The following is a 23,548-nucleotide window of genomic DNA, read 5'->3' on the forward strand; positions in this document are numbered from 1 at the left end:
ATATTCTGTGCTGCCAAAGGATACTGTCAGTATTGTACACTCGGTAAAGTCACCACTGATTTTTAAAAACATAAAAGGTAAGTAGAACCCAGCAACCGTAACAATGATTTAACACCATGTGACCAGGGCTAAGGAATTTGTTTGCATAACTTTCACATGTCATCACTATAAACCACACCAAGAATTTATTACAGGGACATTTCCCCTGGAGTAATTTGGGATTAGGTGACATGCTAAATGACACAATAGTGAAGATGGCTCATTCTTGAAGAAACCAGACCAGCAACCTTATAGTTATCAGTACTGAGTTTTAATATCCAAAATAATGATATCTACAAGAGTAACGCAGATGAGGTTGTGCTGAAATTGAAAATAAAAAAAAGACTTTAGAGTCTTCAAAGCATCAATAAAAATGCAGAGAAAATAACTAAATTTTTAATGTTTTTGATAGAAGTCTCATATGCTCACCAAAGCTCATTTATTTGAACAAAAATACAGTAAAAATTGTAAAACTATCAAATTTTACTAAAAATTAAAAAAAAATGACAAATTCGTTTTAATATATTTTTAAATGTAATTTAGGCACGTGATGGCAATTGAATGTGAATTTCCAGCATCATTACTTCAGTCTTCAGTATCACATGATTCTTCAGAAATCATTCTAATATGCTGATTTTGGTGCTCAAGCTCATTTCTTATTTTTGATCAATTTTAATATGTCCTTGCCAAATAAAAGAATTAATTGCTTTCAAATTACATATACACATACATACATATACTATAAACAAATGCATGCAATATATATATATATATATATATATATATATATATATACATATATATACACACACACACACACATATATACGGAAATATTTCTAGAGAAAAAATATATAAATCTTTCTGGTGGGCCAGGAAAAAAATCCTTGTAGTATTCAATCCACATTGTTGCTTGACAGTAATTTACATCCTACATACAACAAGATGAGACACAAAGACCTCACAATGAAACACTGACTGAGAGGACGATCTCCCACTCTGCACTGAAAAAAGTATGCAAAAATGCAAAACACATCATTACTTTTAGCTGATGAAAAAATAATGTCATTGTCACATGTAGGAAGACAAGAAAGTGTCAGAGAAGGATTTGAATGTGGAGCGACATGTTGAAGATGCAGGGAATTGATAGGCTGTAACCCGCAGTATGTCGGACAGCGTATATCACCGTCAAGCTTACCATGATCTCTACATTCATTTAATTCATCCACTTATCACAACGAGCAACAGTGATGATGGACACAAACATGATCTGTAGTAGAGTCCCTATAACCACCGTTAGAACATCAAGGAGATTGAGGCTGATAGCACATCACAATATACTGATGAGGTTGTCGGATGGAGGTACTGGGACAATTTATGCTGTAACCTGAGGTGTTTCTGCAAGGATCTTATCTAGGTGAAGATCTTTTGTTCTGAGAGCGAGCAAAGCAGAGTAGCCACATGATTTGAAGCGTATTGACTCGATGTGGAAAGCCTGAGGCCAGCTGGCTAGACAGAAGCACGAATTCACAAGAAGAACCCAGTCACGGCCGCACACTTAGACACCTTGGGCTTTGTTTTACTGATCCAACATCAATGGAAAGACAATCAGAGACCTGCCTTTCACTCTAGGAAGGACAGGTGTGTGTGTGTCTCTGGTCATTAATGCAGACACACTGGACATCTGCCAAAATCCTGCAAAGATCAGTAGGTGATGCAACAACCCAGATAAAGCTTGACAGAAGAGGGCACGGTTATATCGACACCGCAGCCCAAACATATGCAAACAAAACTCCACCCAACATCACATAAGCATGCACACATATGCTTGCTTGCAGCCACAAACACTGCTTTCCTTCACCCCGCTGAGCAAACAAAGGGGTGAACAGAGAAATGAAGGAGGGACAGTGTTTAGGAGGAGTGGAAAGCTGTCTGCTACAAGCTGTTAATTGTCAGTCTGAAACTAAATGAGTAAACAAACAAACATTATAAAGTGCATTAATTTTTAATTCAGGCTCTCACAAACCATACTGTTTTGCAGCATGCTTGCTTTCGACAAAATTCTTCAACAAAGCCTTTAATTGACAGATTTGTTCTGATGCATAATAATGACAGGCAGAGATAATGAAATATTTATCGCCTCCAGGAACAGCAGCTCTGCCTTTTTCGAGTCCGTTACATAACTGGAGTATTTCCAAAACAGTTGATGTGGGACCAATGCAATGAGCATATGAGGTGGGTGGTTGAGCTCAGTTCACCTCTGAACTCTTGCCCGTGGCAACAAGCGCCATCTTCAACTCAGCTGAAGGTTAGAAACTTCATCTTGAATGTGTTTGCAAGTAGTTAAGACGCCTCGGGTTACTGCCAAAAACTCACTATACAATTCAACCTAAAAGCCTCTAAAGCGCTTGTGGTAATGAGAACATTTCTGCCAAGTTGTATGTTTTCAGAGTTCATCAGGCTGTTTTATCTAAAACGATTTTAGAACATTTGTTTTCTCACAAGATGACCATCAGGGTTGTGCACTCTGGTAAAAATGTAATGTAATTCCTAAATGTGAACTGAATTTGAATTAACATCAGCGTGATATAAATTTGAATGCATAGAAGTAGAACTGAAATGAATGGAAGAAGTTTGATTAGTACTAATATTTGGTGCCAAATTTCAGTTCTGTATTTTGACCAATCCTGGCATCTGCCCAAAACAACTCAGCAGCACCTTAGCAACAGAACACCCAAGCAACTATTTGATGTCATAGCAACCACCCAACAACATCCTAGCAACCACAAAATCAACATGAAATTACACTCAACTCATTATCCTTCACTGACACATACAAAATGACATACTGTATACAGTACAATGAAACAAGATAACAAATGAAAAAAAAAAACCATCAGGATTTGATTTTATTTATCAGGAATTGTTCATCTATCAGGAATTCTTACAGAAAAAGAAAGTAAAAACCTGTTTATTGGTTAACAGTAATTTACCTTGTAGAGTATGTATAGTGAAAAACTGTAAATGGTTTATTATTGCATAATTTTACTGTAAAATCAGTTTTTTTTTTTTGAAGTGCAAAATATGCATTACCATATAATTTACGGAGAAAAAAACTAACAAAATGACATTGACAAGATTATATTCTATATAAATGGCTTTGTCTCTCCTCATTTTGTTTTCAGTAATCTACTTAAAGGTTTTTTGTGCTACATTTAGGTCATGTTCATTGCATTATTTTAGGGTTGTGTGTTAACTTGAAGGTGTTTTGTTTTTGCTTGTTTTTGTACAGAGACCATACTTCGTCTCTCTACGATTATTGACTTATGTTGCTTTATATATAATTAAAAAAATGAAAAAAAAAAACAAACACGTTATTAGTTGTAAAATATACAGGTAACAATATGCCATCATGTAATACCGGAACATTATATTATAATCTCAAATGATATTATATTTTCAGTGTAATTTTAGAAATAGAGCAAATTTCCTTGGAATAACATGCACCAATTAGTGGACACTCAGATCAGGAATGTGCATTAAGAAAGTAAATAGCGTCCATTTTGGTTCATGCTGACTTCAAAGTTGAGGAAGGCCTCAGGAAACGGCCAACAGCTAGATAACCCATGATCTGCTGAGCTTCCAGAAGTCCTGATATGAAGCATCCAGAAAAGCTGGACTCAGATCCGTGCTGAGTAAACACCCAGCTGACACCATTACATCACAGTGACAGAGTGTCACAGATTCCACGCTTTCACTTCTTGTGTGGCAGGCATTAAACAGCATTAACCCATAATCCTAAACTGCTACTGATGCAGACTTGAGCCGCTATTCATTCATAGCAGAGAACCCAAACCCCCCTTCCGTTATCCTCCCTCTCTCTTGCCCCGTCCCTCCCCAACCCCCATCGGCAGGCAGTAGATTCAGTGCAGTCATATTTAATCAACATCTCGGCGAACAACACAGGGATCTGCCGTCTTCTGTTAAGACTCTCTGTGCTGTCACACTTGGGATAATTGTCTTAGATACCCTAATTCGACAGTCGCTCTCCTTAAATGCTCAAGAAAAGAAGTGTGGTTGACCTACATTGCTGTTGATCTGTGAATTATACATGATGTCAACATTTGATTATTTATTTCCTGTGGTGTAATTCAAAAGATGAACGCTTACATGCGTAATTGTGCTGCCTTTTCAACCTCAAATATGGAATGCTGAAGGGAAATGTTGTTGAGGTTTGACAGCATAAATCATGCTATGACATCTCTGTTGTAAGTTAGCATGCCAAAAACGATACAGAAACTGTGAGAATACATGCTACAAGACGTTTTATGTACAACACACAAACAAATGATTCATTTGATAGGAGAGCTGACAAGCTGGGGAAGGAAAACAGTGATTGTTCATTGTTATCATGATTCCGGACAGATTTGTACATGCTCAAACAATCACGCCTCCCCCAAAGGTCAGATTTGTGGTCTAATCAATTGCTAGCACACCCAATGACCTTAATGTTTTGAAATGACTCTATATTTTCCAGTTTTATTGTGTCTATCACCGTTGAAGGACAAGCTATCAAACAACAAGATAGCTAACTGCTGTAGTCAGTGTTCCTCAGAAAAAAAAAACCTTTAAGCATCCATCAAAAATCCAAAATAGAGACAAAAAATTACCATTGAAAAGTTGAGGAACAAATGAAACACTGGGCATGATAGGTGCTCCAAATCTGTGGAAATCTGCAGTGTTTTACGTGTGGGCCTTATCAATGTTTCTTCTCTATACGAAGTATACATTTGAAATAACTAGCAAGAACTCAAAGAATCTTTGAATTCACTGTGGCTGCTACTGCTACCCAAGCTAAAGTAAAGATTTCAAACAGAATGCTGAGCATAAGGGAGAACTTCTCAGTCCAGAATACTTTTCCCACTCCAAGTCGCTCCTTCGGTATGACCCTCTGTTCTCATTCTAAGTATGGATACTTCTTGTTTTCAAAGGAGCGTGTCCAATACTCCTGGCACCAGCAGGGCCTTCTGTGAATGTGCTTGCACAAACCAGTTATGATCATGGGTACACAAAGATGGCACGTGTCATATTTTTAACTTTGGAAGTTGAGAGTTTCATCAACTTTCATCATCGCTTTCGGTTTGTTTTTCTCTGTGCTGTGGAAAGTGTTTATCTTCTTGAGTTCCCTTCTCTCCTGCCTCTGTCTCTCTCTCTCTCTTTTCCGAGGAGCCCTGTTTGCTATCAGGCTCAGGAATGAATTTGGGAGGCTTATCGGAGCTCTTTTCCCAGCTGAGGCGGAGAGGATGTGTTAAGGCGTCTGCCTCCTGACAGGAAAGTGGAGCTATCTCTCCTGATAAGGCCATGGCTGACTTGAGAATTGTAACAAAGCAGACAGCATGGATGCAGGTGGGTACACGTCAGCGTACGTGCATAAGCCAAAAATCCCAGACAGGTAAAAGGAGGTTAAAAGCAATTATATTCCAACAACAAAGGAATTATTCCCACCAGTGCACCACTTAGAGGTCGGAAAAGGTGTGATTTGGATGTGCACTGCTCTTGAATCAAGCAGAAAAGAAAAAGAGAATTAGAAAGAACATCAGTGCAACACTGAAATGACAACTTATGAGTTAATGAAAAAAAAACAAGCACTACAACCTCCAGTCAACAGGGGGCAGTGTGCATATCCATCGAATATGAACCTTGGGTAACACTTGTCTACCTGCCCATGGCCTTTCTTTCTTCTGAGGGACACAACAAATGTGTCAGCATTTTATTTTGTCCATACAATAAAATGAATTGGTTTGGACCCCATTGACTTTCATTCTATATACAAAAGAGTTCTGCAAAGGAAAGAAAGTCATAACTTTGGAATCACGTAAGGGAGGGAAAATTGTTTTTGAATGCACTGCCCTTTAAAAAAAATAAGTATCAAATACTATATTATTATTATTACATTGTCAGTTAACAGACACTTGTCAATCAAAGCATTCATTGTATGGTAATTACACAGTCTGTGACCATTCCAATAACCAAGACAAGTAAGCAATTATTCCAACACTGATAGGATGAAGTTCTATCACACACAAATTACGGATTGTAAAAAAAACAAACAACATGTTTAGCACATCATTCTTTTTGCCTAGCCTGTCTGTGGTGGAATCTCAAGTACGGGCTTAGCAAACACAACATGAGGGGTTGTGGTTAAGGGAGGAAAATCATTAGCGGTTTGTGGAAGGCACAAAAGGCTTGCGTAAGCATACCGTGCCTCCTTTCAGAATGCTGTGTAGAAAATCAGCATTAGCATTTTCAAGGTTTAACATTCTGATTTGATGTTACCATATAATCAGCCTACAATTCACTGACAAACAAACAGAAGCATTAGAGTCCATACATTATTACTGTTATTGCTGAAATGGGCCGTCTTCACATGCTGTGAAATATGGCATGCATGTGGCGGGAAGGATTATATACATGGAAGAATTATAGAGTCTTAGAGTAGTACCACAATGAGTGAACCTTGAATGCGTGAGGAACCTGTTGTGCGTAAGCCGCTAATGTGTTCCACGCAGAAGACAGATTGAGGCATTGAAGAATGGCTGTCCTATAGAAGTGTGTCATGAAGGCAATTCCATTAACATCTTAATAAAAGCAGTCCGGGCCCAAGAGAGCCTGGAGGCTCAGACTAACGCTTTCAGTCAACGGCTTGGAATGAAAAAGTAACAGAGGGCCGCACAGTGCAGGAACTTCGTGGCAGCATTTTTCAGGGACCGTTACTCTTCCCAAAGGACCGGCCTCCAAGTTTGTATGCTACCCATCATGGTCCACTTGCTCCATTCCCTTTGCTGTTTTTCATTTACTGTCCTTCCACCCATCTGCTGGATTGAAGGTCTAAACAAAAGCTTTTGTTTTCTGCAAGCTGGCGGCGGCTACAGGGGGAGAGAAGGAGAAGGGGAGTGCTGAGTTTAACTGGAGAACTCTTGCCTATTATGACCAGGCACACGGCAGCATGTGTCTTGCTCTCTCGACCGCTCTCTCTCCCACTCCACACACACAGAGTCTTTTTCTCTGTCTTCCTCAAGTACTTTCTTTCTGGCCAAAGTCTCAAGAGGCAAAACTCTATCATGAAGACCAGATAAAACTAAGCACAGACACGGCCCAAACATCCAAGAAACCACAGCCATCCCAAACCAAAGCATATCACATAATAACAACTCAACATAAAACCACCCTCACCTCGTTACCCTCAAAAAGTTCTCTCTCAGAACAGCATGCATTATTGGCCCACTCATTAAAAGGCAGTGGAGGGTCTGAGTTTGTATTGGAGAAAGGGGAGGCAATTGATTTTTGTGTCTGTGTTTTGAGCTGCTCATACGAAAGCATTATTTCAGATAGTCAAAACAAAAATGGTCTCAACAAGCTACTATTAGCAATATCAGTTTTTCAGATGATCACAGCACAAAAAAACAGAACAGAACAGAGTATAACAAGTGCCTTAATGTTCTATAAATATAATATTTTACAGTAGGACTGTTGTGGCACAAAATGGCATTAGCTCTAAAGTATAATTCACCCAAAAATGAAAATTCTGTCATCATTTATTCACCCTTATGTAATTCTAAACCTGTATGACTTTTGTTGTTCTGTGGAACACAGAAGCAGATATTTCTGAATAATGTCCTAGTGCTTGTATGAATGAAAGTTAAGAGGGTCAAATGTTATTTTAGACTCTATTATCATTGTATGGACAAAAACAGCCTTTCATGTTCTACAGAAAAAAAACTAAGTAAATCAGGTTTGGAATGACTCAAGGATGAATAAATAATATTGTAGAGAAAACACCCCTTTTGCTTAGGGATAGTGGCATAGACAACAGATCTTATGGCGAACATGTGTTTTCATTCTTAATAAAATGTTGCATAAAACTGGCAGAGTGCTCAGAATGACTGGCACCTGCGCATGATTGACTCGTCCGATTCTCTTGCCCACACTCTGGTGCTATAAATGCGTCAACACCCACAATTCTCTCATTGGCACCTTCCAAGTGAGAGTCTGTCCACCAACTGTTCAAGGGTAATTAGCTGCAGCAGAAAACACAGGCCTAATTACAGTGTAGCTAAACGCTGGGTCACCGTATCAACCCCATGCCTAATCCACCAATGCTGAAGACAAATTATCACACCAGGTTGTTTACATCCTGATAAAGGATGTACGAAAAGACAGACAGAGAAGCTTGTCAGCAGGAGCTACCTATATGGTAGACCAGTGCACACCATTTTCTACTTACAGTGAATCTGCTTCCTGTTTCCAAACATCAATGTCACAGGATAATTGTAATCCGCACCACATCTGGCTCCACTTTGGTACACTTGGATGCATGTATGCGTACAACTAAAACACACTTTAAGCAAGCAATAAGGGTCAAGAGTGATAGCAATCTTTGTTGTATCAGTTGGACGGTAGAGAGACCTAGACAAACAGTCGAGTGTCAACGCTGCAAAAGAGAATGTGTTAAAACGAACAAACGTTGAATACACAAACTAATACATAAAGCATAAAGGAGCAGGAAGCAGATGAACTCTCTCGACAAGAGCCCATCCTGCAGGGCATAAGCGTGCAAGAGAATGTCTGTGTGTACAAGCGGTGGGGGGACGGTGGAAAGGCTTGCACTGCAAACGCAGCCCTCTGAATGCATTTGTACTGTTCACTCATTAAGAAATAGGTCAAGGATTCCGCCTGCATGCATCGCGACTTGTCAAAATCTCTTAAGCTAAACGGGGCAAGCCAATATGCCACCATGAGAGGAGAGGAGAGGAGAGGAGAGGAGAGGAGAGGAGAGGAGAGGAGAGGAGAGGAGAGGTAGAAGAGAGAAAGAAAAGAAGACAAGAGACAACAAGAGAAGAGAAGAGAAGAGAAGAGAAGAGAAGAGAAGAGAAGAGAAGAGAAGAGAAGAGAAGAGAAGAGAAGAGAAGAGAAGAGAAGAGAAGAAGAGGAAGTCAAAATGAAACAAAACAAAAAAGAAATAAAGGGTTCTCTCGAGGTGTAGTGCACTCTGGTGACACAGCATTCAACTAAAACAAGCACGGTCTTATGTGTTACCCACCAACCTCAAATGCCCCTTTGCCTGTGGGTTAACCACTCTGGAACCCTGGGTAGGTTCAGTCACTGTGGTTTGTTGCTGCAATGTACTCATCAATAGGTGGCGCTACTGAGCCACGGGGACCTACTCAAAAGTTGCTGGGGGGTTTGTTTGTGACTATCTATTAAGTACTCATCCCAACATTCAGTCAAAGCCAGAGACAGAGAAGCTGTTCTGCAAACACTAGATGTTTGGTGGACAATGGGTGAGATGAGTGATGAGATAGCACATACTTTAGGATCTTTACATTGCCGTTTTCACAGCTGCAGAGTCTCCCCTGAACGGACTGATAAGGTAATCTCAATGACCTCAAAATCCGAGCCAAGAAGATACAAGCACATATCCAAATTGGCCCCTAAACTAACACACTCAAGCACAGCATTTAACTGGGGCAAGGAGGATAAGCACTCAGCATGGGTCTCTTGTGGCCACCCCATTCAGAATCGACCCTCACTTTCCCCTCAAACGTATACATCTATCTGAGAGCTAATGGCTAAAAAGAGAGGAACAAACCCCTTTTAAGCACATAATACCCTCCAATTACCCTTCAGGAAATGCTTAATGCACCTGACTGAAATAATCAAATCAATAGTGTGCAATGCTATGTAAAAATGCTAGAGGCTTTCTGACAATCAGAGCAAATGCGCAAACCCAACTTAGGATGATCAAGCTGTGAGATAAGGAAAAGACAGCACTTGATTTACTTCACGATTCTAACCAAACCACATGGAGCCTGCGAGGTAAGAGAAAGGAGGAAGCAGGTAAAGTTGATGGGTGTGCACCCAGTGGAGACTTGTCCTTTCTGCTTTGTGTAGTTAACCTTATTGATTAAAGAGCCTGTGATCTAGAGATGCTCTACCGCTTTCTCTGTCTCTCAACGCCTCATCAAAGAGAACAAACTACAAAGCCACATAGTGAGCAGAATGCAACGTACAGAATGTAATCATGCGGGAGTTAAACCTACATAAGTGACAATTATTGCTTTCCGATGAGCAATGTTTAAACCATTGGCATACGGGACACTATGGGGCAGGGGGGTGCTGTCCTTCATGGCAGTATGAACCAATTATACTAAGGTGAAATTTGCCAATAAACAATTATCGCATGTATCAAAAGCTTGTTTATTATTATAAATTAACATTGCATAGCAGACCAAATACACAATACATCCTGATTAACAAAAAAAACATTAAAAAAAAAAAAAAAAAAGAAAAAAAAAAAAAAATACCGGAACAAAAATACATTAAATAAAAAATAAAAAATAAAAATTCAAACATATAAACTACAGGAACACCACTGCATTAAATGTGAAATATGAAGTGAAATTCAGACATCTAATGACTTTATGGGGTTACAACTGAATTGGACAATCAGGCAGCCAAATATGCAGTCCCACTGAAAGTGTCTTAAAACAAAAGCTGAGTGAAGAGTGATTTACTCACTTCAAATATAAACTGAGAAACTTTTTTTACTAATACCATATAATAGAAAATTAATATTCATTGTTGTTTTCTTTCCAGGTGTCTAATGATACCTTTTCAGGGCAAACAGACCAAAAAAGTGTTTTTTGAGAAAATCTAAAAGGTTATACGGCAATAATTTTATAAATTATTATTATTTTTTTTAGCTGTTAAGATATATTTTGGTATAGTTATCCAACAGTCAGCTAGCCTATCTTCAAGATCTTATAAACAAAACACTTTTGTAACATTTGTGATATGCAACTCGATAATGTGTTGATAATGACCGTACTTATGTTTAGTCGACGTACCGTCCGATACAGGCGCTCGAGCAGCCTACTGTTGCTATGGTTACCTCCTCGGGCGAACGTCTATTTAACGCACCAACGAACTTGTAACCTAACTTTTGTGGTTACTAAAAGGTTATTTGCAAACGCAGTTGAAACATACGAAATTAAAACTTTTAAGACTTCATTTGGGAGTTATCTGCTACATTTTTTTTATCTCAAATGAAATGTGGATACAGTTTTAATCTAAACCGCGTTAATTTCGTCGTTTATCCACTAGCAACGCGCTCTTTCGGTTCGTGAATGAACCGTTTTCACAGATCTGGCCCACATCTGGCCCGCATGACCTCCACCGACACTGCTGTTGGCCGTCTCAGATTAAACCGCTTTTTTAAGGCTGAGAATTGGCTTAATAAAGACAGAGATTCGGCCCCGGTTAAAACGATTCTTTTGCGATGTGAATTGATTGTGTTAGACCGACGCTCGAAATGAATTCACCTCATCTTCCTCACTGAAAGCGCAGTTTGATTGTGTTAGACCGATTAATATCATCCCTGTCCTTCATAGCAGATGCCAGTGATTCTCATGCAAATGCTGGCCGATTTTCTACTTAAAGAAACATTTATTTTCTTTAGAGCCGATGTCAGAGACGTGTGTGAGGGGAAATGAAGATTTGTGAGTGCATCTGCTGTAGTCTAGACGAACGGAGTGGAGTTTGAGGTAGAAGAGCTGAATTATGACCACTCGGCAACAACCAGTTTCACATTATAAACGTGTATCATTTTCTTTGACGGAGTCCCTCAAAACTGTGTATTTGACGGGGTTCGTCGAACATTAAACGAACTCAGTAGACGAGGATTCAAGTAGGCTAGATAAGATAGCAAGGAGAGCGCAGAGTGAAGAGTGTGAGGTAACGTGAGGCTATTAACTTTAAATGAGCGTAAATTAAATAGATTAAATAAAATTTATGGGATTATGAAAGCGCATATAAACTAGCTACACGAGGAAGATTCATGACCAACATTCCTATTTGCATGTTTTCTCGCTTACACGAGAATAATTTACAAACATTCACATTTTATTTCCGATTCTGATCTCTTATATTGTGTGGGGAAAAAGACAAGGAACACAAAATCAAAACTCATTCAAACTAATATAGCTAGGTGCACAATCATTACCACTTAGCTACGGCTTGCATATTAAATAAAAAAGTTAAAACGTGATATTAAAGATAAGGTTATCTGTGCCTAAAGTGAATACGATAGGCTATTTGGTCTGGCCAGCATCATCAAAAGCAAATATTTCTACATAAAGCAAAACCACCTTATTCAGTTCCATTATCCTAACCAAACTGCTCGGAAACCTCAACTTCTTTGTGATTCATGATACATTTTATCCCGATAACATGATCTAATTTCTCGATGTTTTCCTCTAACATACCGCACGGAACACATTAGTATTCGTGGCCACATCTCGCACGTAAAGCATCTCAGGGCTGAAATGAATTCATGAAGCACGTTTGTCCACTCACCTGCAACCCAGAAGAAAGCTGAGGATGGTATCTAATGTTCAGGTAAAAGATGTCTCTGCGTTCAGCTCAGTTTTGACAGATAGATCCACATGCAAACGAACGCCGAAGCCTCAAAGGTAGCACCTTCAAAAAAAAAAAAAAAAAAAAATCTCTCACAATTCCTCGAAGATTTCTTGCATGCAAGACGATGAATGAACGGTCGCCTCGCGGCTTCAGGTAACTGATCTATGCAGCAAAATTCAACGCTTCATCTGTCGATGCCGGAGGATGGTCATTCACAATCGCATATGCCAAGTGCACGGCACATTCCCCCAGTCCTCTGACACTGACAGCGGCTTGACATCACGCCTTTTCATCAGCAGCTCTCCGTTAGACCGTCATGCACGCGCTTATTGCTCTTCTGTGAAGGTTTTACGCGAGACTGTTACAGTAGCAGCGCGTTCAAACCCAGCCCCCTGTGCTAGCACTGACTTACTGCCGGCTCTATATGCATGTCGCATGTTTTAACTGTTTCATGCACTGAACGATGGTCTTTTTTTTTTTGTACAAATGCACAACCGAGGTGAATAGAAATAGACGTTTTTATATTTAGCTTTTGAATAATTAATTTATTACCTGTGCAATAGCCTACTTCTCACCATAGCCTATATATACTGTGCTCGCTGTATAGTGCAATACAGTCTGTAGGCTATATTGTGTAGACATCATATGGCACAGCACTTTCTTTGATGGATTATCTATCTAGCTGCAACGTCAGTTGAAGATTATTTGTTTAATGATAATAAAAAACAGTTGTTCACAATAAACACATGCATTTGTGTGCAATCACTTTTTGCACTGCATAAAACTTGCTAATGTCAAAGAATAATTCTGTGGCAAAATCACTTCAGAAATAATGATACATTTTCTAAATTTAACCTTTAAGTTTTTTCAAAAACAACAAAGATCATAGGAAATGGTGTTTTATGAAGTTCATGTGCTTAGCGCTATGACCTTTCTATGCATATAATTAGCTTTTTTTTGCAGTGAATACAAGACCATTTACAAGTAAATCTGTTTTTATTGTCCTTTATTTTACAACCATCTGCAAATTACTAGTCAAGTAGTAATTTTGCTAGACAGTGCCATCTTTGGACAGAAGTATGCAATTACCCCATCTAAATCTAATCAACGGGGACTTTGCATCCTTTTCAAGCAGGGTATAATTTCCTTTTATAGGAACAATTATGGGTCCACAAAATATTATAACCTTTCAAAATAATGAAAAAAAAAATCATTAACTACACTGAGTATTAAATAAACAATTATTTTTTTAAAAAGTATGATTACAAAATATTGTATTGCTTATTAAACAAAATAAATGTTACATATCTGAATGACATTTAAAGTAAACAGTCAGAATCTGCAATTTTCTTCTTAGAATGAATATTATATAAACTTACATACAACCTTCTCCATCTCTGAAAAAAAAGAAAAGAAAAAAAACCTGTGAAAGGTCCAGTAATAATCTTTGATAATTAAAGCCTTTTGCAGTTTTGCACAGAAAGGGAGAGAAAGAATATTGCCGATCTTAATATTTCATGATAAGCTTGTTTAGTCACAATAATCATGCTTGTCCTTTATTTTGTGGATTATTTCTGTTAAAAATAATTTCAACAGAATGCTATAATTAAAAATTTATATATTTCTATGAATATGTATTTCTATCTACATAGTCACAAATCACTGTTAGCTATTCTTGTCTGTGCTGATGTTCATTTCAGAAACAGTGTGAATGAGGAGAGCGTTTCATTCAGATTGGGGTAGACGCTTGATTCTGTGAGCCAAATTTTGCTTTATAATAATCGGCTGCTTTCCATAAAGAAACCTGCATCTATATATAATCACAAGAAATTCCTTGAACATTTCCTTCCAGAGGAATTTATGGCTAAAACTTGTGTTTCATCTAATATGAAATATTTCCAGCATCACAGAGCCATATAAACCCAACAAATTATATTTGGCTGTCAAAGAGGATTAGTGGGCCATTAATAGCCTCTTTCTACAGTAAACGAGATATTGCATCATCAGTTCCTTTTTACAGGCTACATCAGTCTTTACTTCATTCTTTTTAGTTTATGGTGGGAAAAAAATATTCTCAGAGCTGACAGCAGGGAAAGTTGCTGGAGGTTATAGAATAAATACAGTGAGATGCTGCAGAATGTTGTCACATCTCCCAGCTGCACATCTGTCGCTGAATCTGTGTGGCATTCTACAATCAATAGTTTGATTGGTTAGCTAAATCAGAAATGGATTACACATTGGCCTGCCTTCTGCATCTTTGTACTTAAAAGAGAACATTGAGGGAGCACTTATTCCATGATCCATCAATAATTTAGAGTAGAAAAAGAACTGGTGGCAGCCATCAAAAGTATTGCAAAACTGCCAAAAGAGAAGAGCGGATCCACCAAGTACAGCCTACTAAAAGCAGTATTCTTAAGAGAGCAGGGTCAATATCTGGAGGGTGTTTGAAGTTCCACTACACTAACTCTCAAATGCATCATCCACTGGTAATCAAATATAGCTTTTTTCAATACATCATTCACTGTTCTGTTGAGAATAAGTATGTTTAAATAAAAGGGAATTCCATTTGAATTGCAAAGATAAAGCTCAAACCAGTCAGAGTGAGCTGAAAAGCATTGTTTTATCTGTATGGCATTAATGGTGCCAAAAAGTTCTGTAGAAACTTTACTATACAAATCATTTATTTAGTCAAAGCATTTATCTGGTGGAGCTATTGTTTAATGGTTAGGGCACAATATAGCTCTCTCTGCAGAATTATATGGATTCTCTCAACTACACTTTCTTATTAAAGACAAACAAATAATTAATTTGTAATTGTGTTTTTATGGGTCTGTAAACAAACGCACCAGGATCAGGCATTCTCACATTCCTGGGGCTGCAATTACTCAAGCTCAAGCCGACAAAAAGGAAACGTTTGACTTTGGCCATCTGAAGTCAGCAGTGACAGATGTGTGTGAATGGAGACTGCAGCTGTGTACCGGAGAACACATGTCCCGTGTTAAAACCACTGCGCCGCTTGACTCAAGGTTGAGCTCAAGTGCCAGCCTTGGAACGAATGCTATAATTGGTACAATCCCTGAAACATTATCCCTGTCTGACCTTGGCTGTAGTCGTACAATCTGAGCCTAATTACTGATGATTGCTGGACTCTGAGGGGCAGTGAACGCGCCCAAACTGGGTCCAACTTCCAGATGGTGAAAAAGTGAAATGGATCTGAAATATTACAGAAGACTCGCTTCAAACATGTCAATTAAGTTTGCTAGAGATCATTAGGGTAATGACAAGTGGAAGTAATTCAAAAAAGCTTATTATTAATATCAGTGTATATATTATTAGTATTATATTAATATATAGTGTCTGACGGTTTATTAAGCAGCACAACTGCTTTGAATATTGATAATTTTTAAGAACCCAATCAGTATTAGAATGATATCTAAAGGATCACAGGAGGAATAAATTACTACCTATTAAGATCATATTACACTATATTACTGGCATATTAGGATTTTTTTTTTTTTTTTTATCAAATAAATGCAGCCTTGTGAGATAAGAAACTTCTTCCAAAAATTAAAAAAATTGAATTATTTAAAATGTATATTTTAATAGGAGTACAGTATAAAAATTGGGTAATTATGAATTTAATGATTAAAAAATAAAATTACACAAATAAATTATCCAATATCAATCAATACCCTTAAATTTAGAAATGTCAATATCAATATATAACCAATATGCTACAAAAATATTGTACCTCTTTTTTAAAGATTAAAAACATTCAAATATTTGTTTTTTCTTCAAATTATGTGCAACAAATTTACACAAAAGCTCTATTTTTCATAGTGGGTTTCTGTAGTGATGGATGGTTTATCCTGCTCTTGATATTGGTATCTAAAGGCTGCTCCTCTACAGCAGTGTCCGCCGAACCCTCCTTCTATCCTCCCTCTCCTCTTTATCCTCTCTGGCCAAATAATCCTATGCAGTGGATGTAAATCTATTAGTCTATAACTCACACACACCTCTGCCGTCAAGGATCTCAATTAAACTCCTGGGATTTTGCCACATGTGTGAGATTTTGTATATGTATGGGCACACAACATCGAGCCAGCTGCTCAGCTTGACATGCTCAGAGCCGCACCGAACAGACAAACAAAAGTGTGAGTCATTGCTCACTCTGGTGACAGCTTTCCACTGCCATGATGTGCCGCCACGTCCCGCCAGCCGTTCACCGAGGGGAAACTGAGAGACAGTGCCCAAATTTAGCCCCCTCCACCTTAATGTCAATCTGTGCAACGTATTTGCAATCCAAATGCAACACCGTCTGGAGGATTTAGACGGCATAAGGCAACAATTGTAATTTTTAACCATCACAGAGGATGTAGCAAGACAAGAGCATGGGTTTTGTGGGGTTAAATTGCATTGTATTATGAAATGGTGTGATTCCACGCCATGCGCTGAGCTGATTTCGATTTGTCGGGTGATCAGCTCAGTGGGCGAGTCAGACGCAGGGGCGAGCAGGAAGCGTGCTGAGAGTAATGCAGGGCGATGGCCCGCTGCAAGACCGCTGCTCATCCGTTTGCGGATCAAAGTGCTCACATGCCGTGATTTTGTAGCGAGCTGAAAGGTTTCAAAGGCGCTCTATCTTTGACGCTCGATGGCGTCTCATCTCCCTTTCTCTTGAGCCGTCTGAAAGCGTCACAAGGGCAAGCGTGACTCCGTCGGCTCGGCGGGAGACCCATTCCACCTCTCAGCTCAGCCGTGGCACTAAGCTCACACAACACACACCAGCCATAACAACAGCTGATTCTTATACACACATAGAGCACTTTAGAACATTGTCTCAGTCTGTGATTATGACTGCATGCTATTAATGCAAAAAGTAGTGCTGAGTTTCTGGCCTCTTTTGGAATAAACGCACACTCGGTTGACACACTTCAGGAGATACTGAGTATCTTCACCTGCATGACATAACAGACAGTTCAATGGCAACTCTCATGGGTTTAGGAAATTCTTACTATAAAATAAAGCAATAAGCCAAAAGAGAATGTGCATTACAGTGAAGCTCAGTCTTTAAATCCCCTAAAACTGTGGTAAAAATCACTGTAATGCACATTCATTTTACTTACTGCTTTAATGCAGAAATGCCAGCAGCACTGTGGTGTTAAATTTACAGTGAAATTAATATGAATTAAGCATAAACCAACTAAATAAGCATCTAATATTGTTCAACATCCCAAATGGCTATATAGCAACATGGTGCATTAATATAGAATGTGGCATCAGTGTATGTTTAAATAGTAATTTTACACCGGTTTCAAACACAGCTTGTCCAATCAAAATGAACTGAAGCCAGAGTAATTAGGCTTAATAAAATAGTTACAAGAATATATACAGAAATATACACCACAGTTCAAAAGTTTGGGGTCATTTGAAATGAAGGCTTTTATTCACTAAGGATGCATTAAACTGATTTTAAAAATGCTACAAAAGATTTCTATATTGATAATAAGAAATGTTTCTTCATTACCATTCAGCAGACATTTTTCTTACACATACCAAACTTTTGAACTGTTGTGTTTGTGTAACCATTAGGAATAGTTCACCTCAAAAAAAAAAAAAAAAAAAAAAAAAAATTATTTACTCACCTCACGTTGCTCCAAACCCATATGACTTATTTTCCTTTGTGCATTCGTGCTCTCAAATATTTAAGCTTGGCTCATCAAGATACAGGAACCAGTGGCCTTCACTTGTCACTTTACTGTCAGTGACTTTTGGTCTGATCCTTACAAAAAGCTATTCTGAAGACAGTCAAGACACAAGTCATATAGACTACTTTAACAGTGACTTTATGATGGTTTCCTCATTTTTTCCTTTAGTCACACTTAGAACTTGCCGTTGTTGCACTGTGCACTGTGCAAATTTCCTTTTTTGTTCTACAGAAGAAATAAAGACATGCAGGTTTGGAATGACATGAGAGTAAATGACAGAATTTTTCATTTTGGATTGAACTATCCCTTCATAGATCAGGATTTTCTTTAATTCTGTGTGTCATTGTGTCTGGGTGGTACTGAATTTCTCGATTACACTGTCTCTTTTGACAGAGAAGGCAACTGCCATGTCCTAACACATGCACGCACAGCCTTTGATCTGTGTGTGTGGTAAAGTGGCTGGGGCAGAACCTCTGCTAACTGAATGGATCATCTTTGTGTAGCGACACTTGTTTTTTGTGGTAGCATGGATACACGGACACACAAACGCAGCCAGAGCAGTCAGAGGCTACAGGGCTGACATACACGGTTATCAGTCAATGTAATTTATAAAAATGTATTATATCAACCGATACCAAATATTTGTGCATGCTTATTTTCTCTGTTTTTACCTTCAGATTACCTTTGCTGTCATCCACCACATGCTTATTATTATTCCTTAAAAACGCGAAAAGTTTAATAACATTGCACATACTTGAAACAAGGCTTTGAGGGTTAAAACTGTTGTGTATTCTGTTGGTTGTATAGTCTGAAGGTCCTATTACACATCTACATTTTTTTTAATCCATGTTTTTATTTTATTTTTTTTATTACGGAAACAAGCATTTCATTTTCCATTAGCTGGAAAATCAACGCAAGACCAATCTAACAGCACCAACAGTAAAATCTATTGAATCTATTGACTGTACTTCTATCACTTACAACACTGTTTCCATAAAGTAGCCTATATAGAGATTAATGAGACAGGAACTGATGAACACACAAGAAGATTTTTTTGAAGACAGCTGGGAACTAAACAACACTGGAGCCCATTGATTTCTGTTTTATGGACCAAAAAAGAAAAACACAGTTCTCAAACTATTATTAAAGTTTCACAGAACAGACATCAAGTCATACAGCTTTGAAACTACATATGTAATTTATATCAGTATTTTCATTTTTAGGTGAACTATGATCACTTCTGCAAGGAAAGACCAGCTTGAACGTTCAACGGCAAAAAGTAAGTCACATGTATTTGATAGTGAGTAACAGCATGTCAGAATTTTTATGTCAGCTCTTCCTTTAAGAGTACATTTAGCATCGATCAATGTGTTCTAAAGAAACAGTTACATCTACTCAGTCTCCATTCTGCAATCGTCACAGGCCTGTCTGAACCGTTCACCTCTGCTTCAACATTTCTAAACCTCTAAAGTGTTTCCATGGCTAAATCATCTTTTTGTACCCATCTGATCAGGAAAGAAAGACCCTCACACTGGACAGAGAACAAACATCATGAAAACATAATGAAAACAAAATTCAGTTCACCGTCTCTGTTGTGTTCTCACAAACAGACAAACACAAGAGAGTCTGTAATTGCCAGCAGGTTGTGAGTTTGTGCGTGCCTTTGCGTGTGTACTGTATGTCGTGATACCTATCACGCTGAAGTGTTTATTATTGTTTTTGCCCTTGCTTGAAGGTGTCTGACTGACAGGGGGTGGAGGGAACTCGCAACAGCACTGCGTTCTCGCACAACCAGTGCGTGGGAGAGAGTGACAGGCCTCGTCAGCTAGCGGTGCTAGCAGAAACAACGACAGCAATGAAGAGACTGAACCACACAGATGGCCGAGCCTTCAACCCAGCGCTGCCATCCATATCACATAAACATCATCCACACTCCTACCAGAGAAGCAATTAAGCACGCCACTTTCGCAGCAGAGCCATTTAGACATTTCAACATTTGCAATGACTCATTTTCACAAAAGATTCCTAGGGCTCCAGACAAAAATGAAACATTTAGGAGTCAAATGACATTGCGAGGGCAGTCGTAGCCTAATGGTTAGAGAGTCTGACTTATAACGCAAGTCTTGGTACCAGCAGGGATTATAGGTGGGGGGAGTGAATGACTAACGCTCTCTTCCACCCTCAATACCACGACTGAGGTGAGACCCTTGCTCACAGCAAGTAAAACCAGCAAGTAACAGTTTAAAATAAACATGGACTTTAAAAAGCAGAAAGAGTGAAATACTCTAAAAACCTTTGTTTTATTTACAACTTTAATTTTTTTTTTCAGAATTTGTTGAATGACAATAATTCGAACTTGTGTTGTGAACTCATTCACGATTTAATTCGAATAATTCAAACAGAGTAAAAAAGATGAATCTTTTTGACTGACTCTGTTCAAAAGAGTCATTTTGCAGGAATCAGATGTGATGACATTCATTGCTTGTATAAAAACTGTATAAACCGCATGACTGTATAGAATGCGCATCACTCCTGGATAATCGAAAATGTCCATAAAGGCGGGAGCTGGTTGCTGAAGCCACACCCACCTAGCTCGACGGCAGTGTCAGCAGTGGCAATCCACCTGTCACTCAAGTGGCCACACTCTTAATTATGTAGAACTTTAAGGCTTAATATAATTTAAACGAGAAAAATTCATCCCCCTAACAGTTGTCATAAAGGGTAAAATTAGCTATATAGACCAAAATCATTTTTTGCACCAGGCTGTAAACATGTTTTTTCTGCTGTAAAGTTGGGCATTTTAACATGGGGAGTCTATGGGCTTGACTCCCTTTTGCAGCCAGCCTCTAGTGGCCAGTTGACGAATTACAGTTTAAGTTACTTCCTTGTTGGCTTCACGAGAGAGTGGGAGGTTGCCGCTTGACATGGATGCACAAAAATCTTTAAATGACTAGATTATGGTCACACTGTTTTATTATTTGTCACATTTGCGACTATTTTAGTCGAGGTTTGGAGTCCTGCAATGGCACACAAACATGCCTACATACACACAGTCATATATTCAATGATATGATTTCTAAAGACAATAGATAAACTTGACTCAACAAGTCTGATAAACATGCAACACAAGTCCTTGCAAAAATTACACGCATGATAAATTGGCCTCCATTTTAATAAGATGCTTATCAGAACGTGAGTCTCTGGGAAATGACTATGTGTTTGCCGAACTCTCTCATTGTCGTGGATTTTGATAATGTATTTGATTTTAAATAAACAGATTTCCTCACCCTGCTACGCCAAACACCTTTCAATGTAGCGGCGTCTACTGTAGCGGGTGGAAACGGGGTGGGCATGTCCCAGCAATTCTGCACGGCTCCGGCCAAATCAGACGCATGGATATTAAGCAGAACCACAACGCTTAATAGGGTAATCTCCTGTTGATTTTGTCATTATGTCCCCCACAATCAGTAATGAGGCGTAGTGTGCATACTAATAATCTACTTTGCATATAAGCAAGGATTTGTGAATTTGTGCCATGTTCAAAAGGCTCTTTTTAAAATATATTTCTTTATAAAAAGAACATCAGTGACACACAGGTTAAATCAAAAATATCTCTAGAAGAACACAAAGTCATCCCTTAACTAGTACTTTTTCTGCTAAGTCACTTAAAGCAACTGCCGACAACATGAATGTAAATGTACATGACATAGGCCTTCCTCTACAAACATTGCCATCTTGTTGTTTTGCCTGAGGTTCAGTTGTTGATTTCCATTTCCCAGATGGACTAACTGAAGAACAAAATTTGTTTTCTTGGAAGCTTAGAAGAAAGAAAACATACAGAGCATACAGAGAAAGACACAGTCTTGACATCTCTCTGCTCTAAAGATATAAAGAAGATCACACATCCTCATTTTGTTGAAAACCTTATACTGTTCAAAACTGGGTCTGTATGATTTTTAATTTTTTAAAACATTAAAAATAGTCTCTTATATTTACCAAGGCATTTATTTGATTAAAAATTATATTATTTTTAATATTGGGAAATATTATCATTTAAAATAATGGTTTTCTATTTTAACTTATTTTAAAATGTAATTTATTCCTGTGATGGCAAAGCTAAATTTTGTTATCAATTTTAAAAACAGTTGCTGGTTAATATTTTTGTGGATACACGTTTTTACAAAAAAAAAAAAAAAAAAAAAAAAAAAGAATTTATTTGAAATGGAAATCTTATGTAATACTATTATTATTTTGTTTTTGATCAATGTAATGTGTCCTTACTGAATAAAAGTAGTAATGTCTTTATTGCAAATTTTTATTTTAGATATTTAAATAATTATTTTTAATTATATTTTATTTTATCAAATTGACCAGTAATAGATATTTAATAGCACATGCTCGTTTCCTCTAACATTTAAATTAACTCAGTATGCATTAAATAATGGCAGAGGTAATATTTAAAAACACCCAAAATTTAATAAATGTAATCTTCAGTGAATCTAAAAATTAATAGCCATTTTTATAGTTCTGACACAAGCTCCAGCATCAACTGGTTTGATATTTTGTTATCTAACGCAATGACAAAGAGCATTTATGTCGCTTCAGAAAATTGCAGTTGAACCATGGACTAACATGGACAACTTCCATGATGTTTTTACTACCTTTCTGGGCCTTCTAAGTGTCAGTTGCTTAGGCTGTCAATGGAGGAACAAAAAACCTCTCTGATTTCATTTAAAATATTTTCAATTGTGTTCCGAGGAAGTCTAAGGGAACTGGAACAACATGATGGTGTGTAATTAATGACAGAATTAATTTCCTTCAAGTGTTTAAATTCTTTTCTGAGGCCAATGTACACAAAATACGCAATAAATAAAAATGCACATTATAATGTTTTGATGCCTAATTTCAATTGTAGCATTTAAAACCTTGCAACTGAATTCAGTTTTTAGCATTTTATTTTATTTTTATTTATTTTGATAAAATTTGTACAATTCAGCCAGAATCATTTCTACACACAAGTCATTTGGAAATTAAAGTTTAGAACCATAACCATGCAGTTATCTATACAATATATTAAGCCAAGGTGCTCATGCAGGCATGACAAGTGGAAACCCCATTATCTTCCCATCATTTCCTGTCTGTTAACCATTTACTATCAATAAAGTGGCAAAAAAAAAAAAATATTTCTGCTTTTCCCCCATCAGACAATAATTGTCCGTTTTTAATTAAGCATGTCAATGTTTGCAGTGCCCTCCACAACCCAAGTGACACTGAGCTCAATTAATCTTTAATAATTCCATCTCTCATGAGCAGAGCCAAAGGACACCA

The 23,548-nt window shown here is 37.9% G+C and overlaps 1 protein-coding gene across 3 annotated transcripts in view; it reads right to left on the reverse strand.

Annotated features, from left to right (window-relative positions):
- Positions 1–23,548, reverse strand: part of LOC109065508 (plexin-A2-like) — a 206,592-nt gene that overhangs the window by 175,437 nt on the left and 7,607 nt on the right. Inside the window, exon 2 of one of the 3 annotated variants that reach the window (XM_042713473.1) lies at positions 12,453–12,575. The exons of 1 other annotated variant lie outside the window; for it this stretch is intronic. The gene's annotated coding sequence lies outside the window, so the exon portion shown is untranslated. Of the gene's footprint in view, positions 1–12,452; positions 12,931–23,548 lie in introns of those variants that run through there. One more of the 3 variants, XM_042713472.1, reaches the window with a different exon arrangement.

The sequence above is a fragment of the Cyprinus carpio genome, chromosome A23 (genome assembly GCF_018340385.1).
Source record: "Cyprinus carpio isolate SPL01 chromosome A23, ASM1834038v1, whole genome shotgun sequence".
NCBI classification, from domain to species: Eukaryota; Metazoa; Chordata; class Actinopteri; order Cypriniformes; family Cyprinidae; genus Cyprinus; species Cyprinus carpio.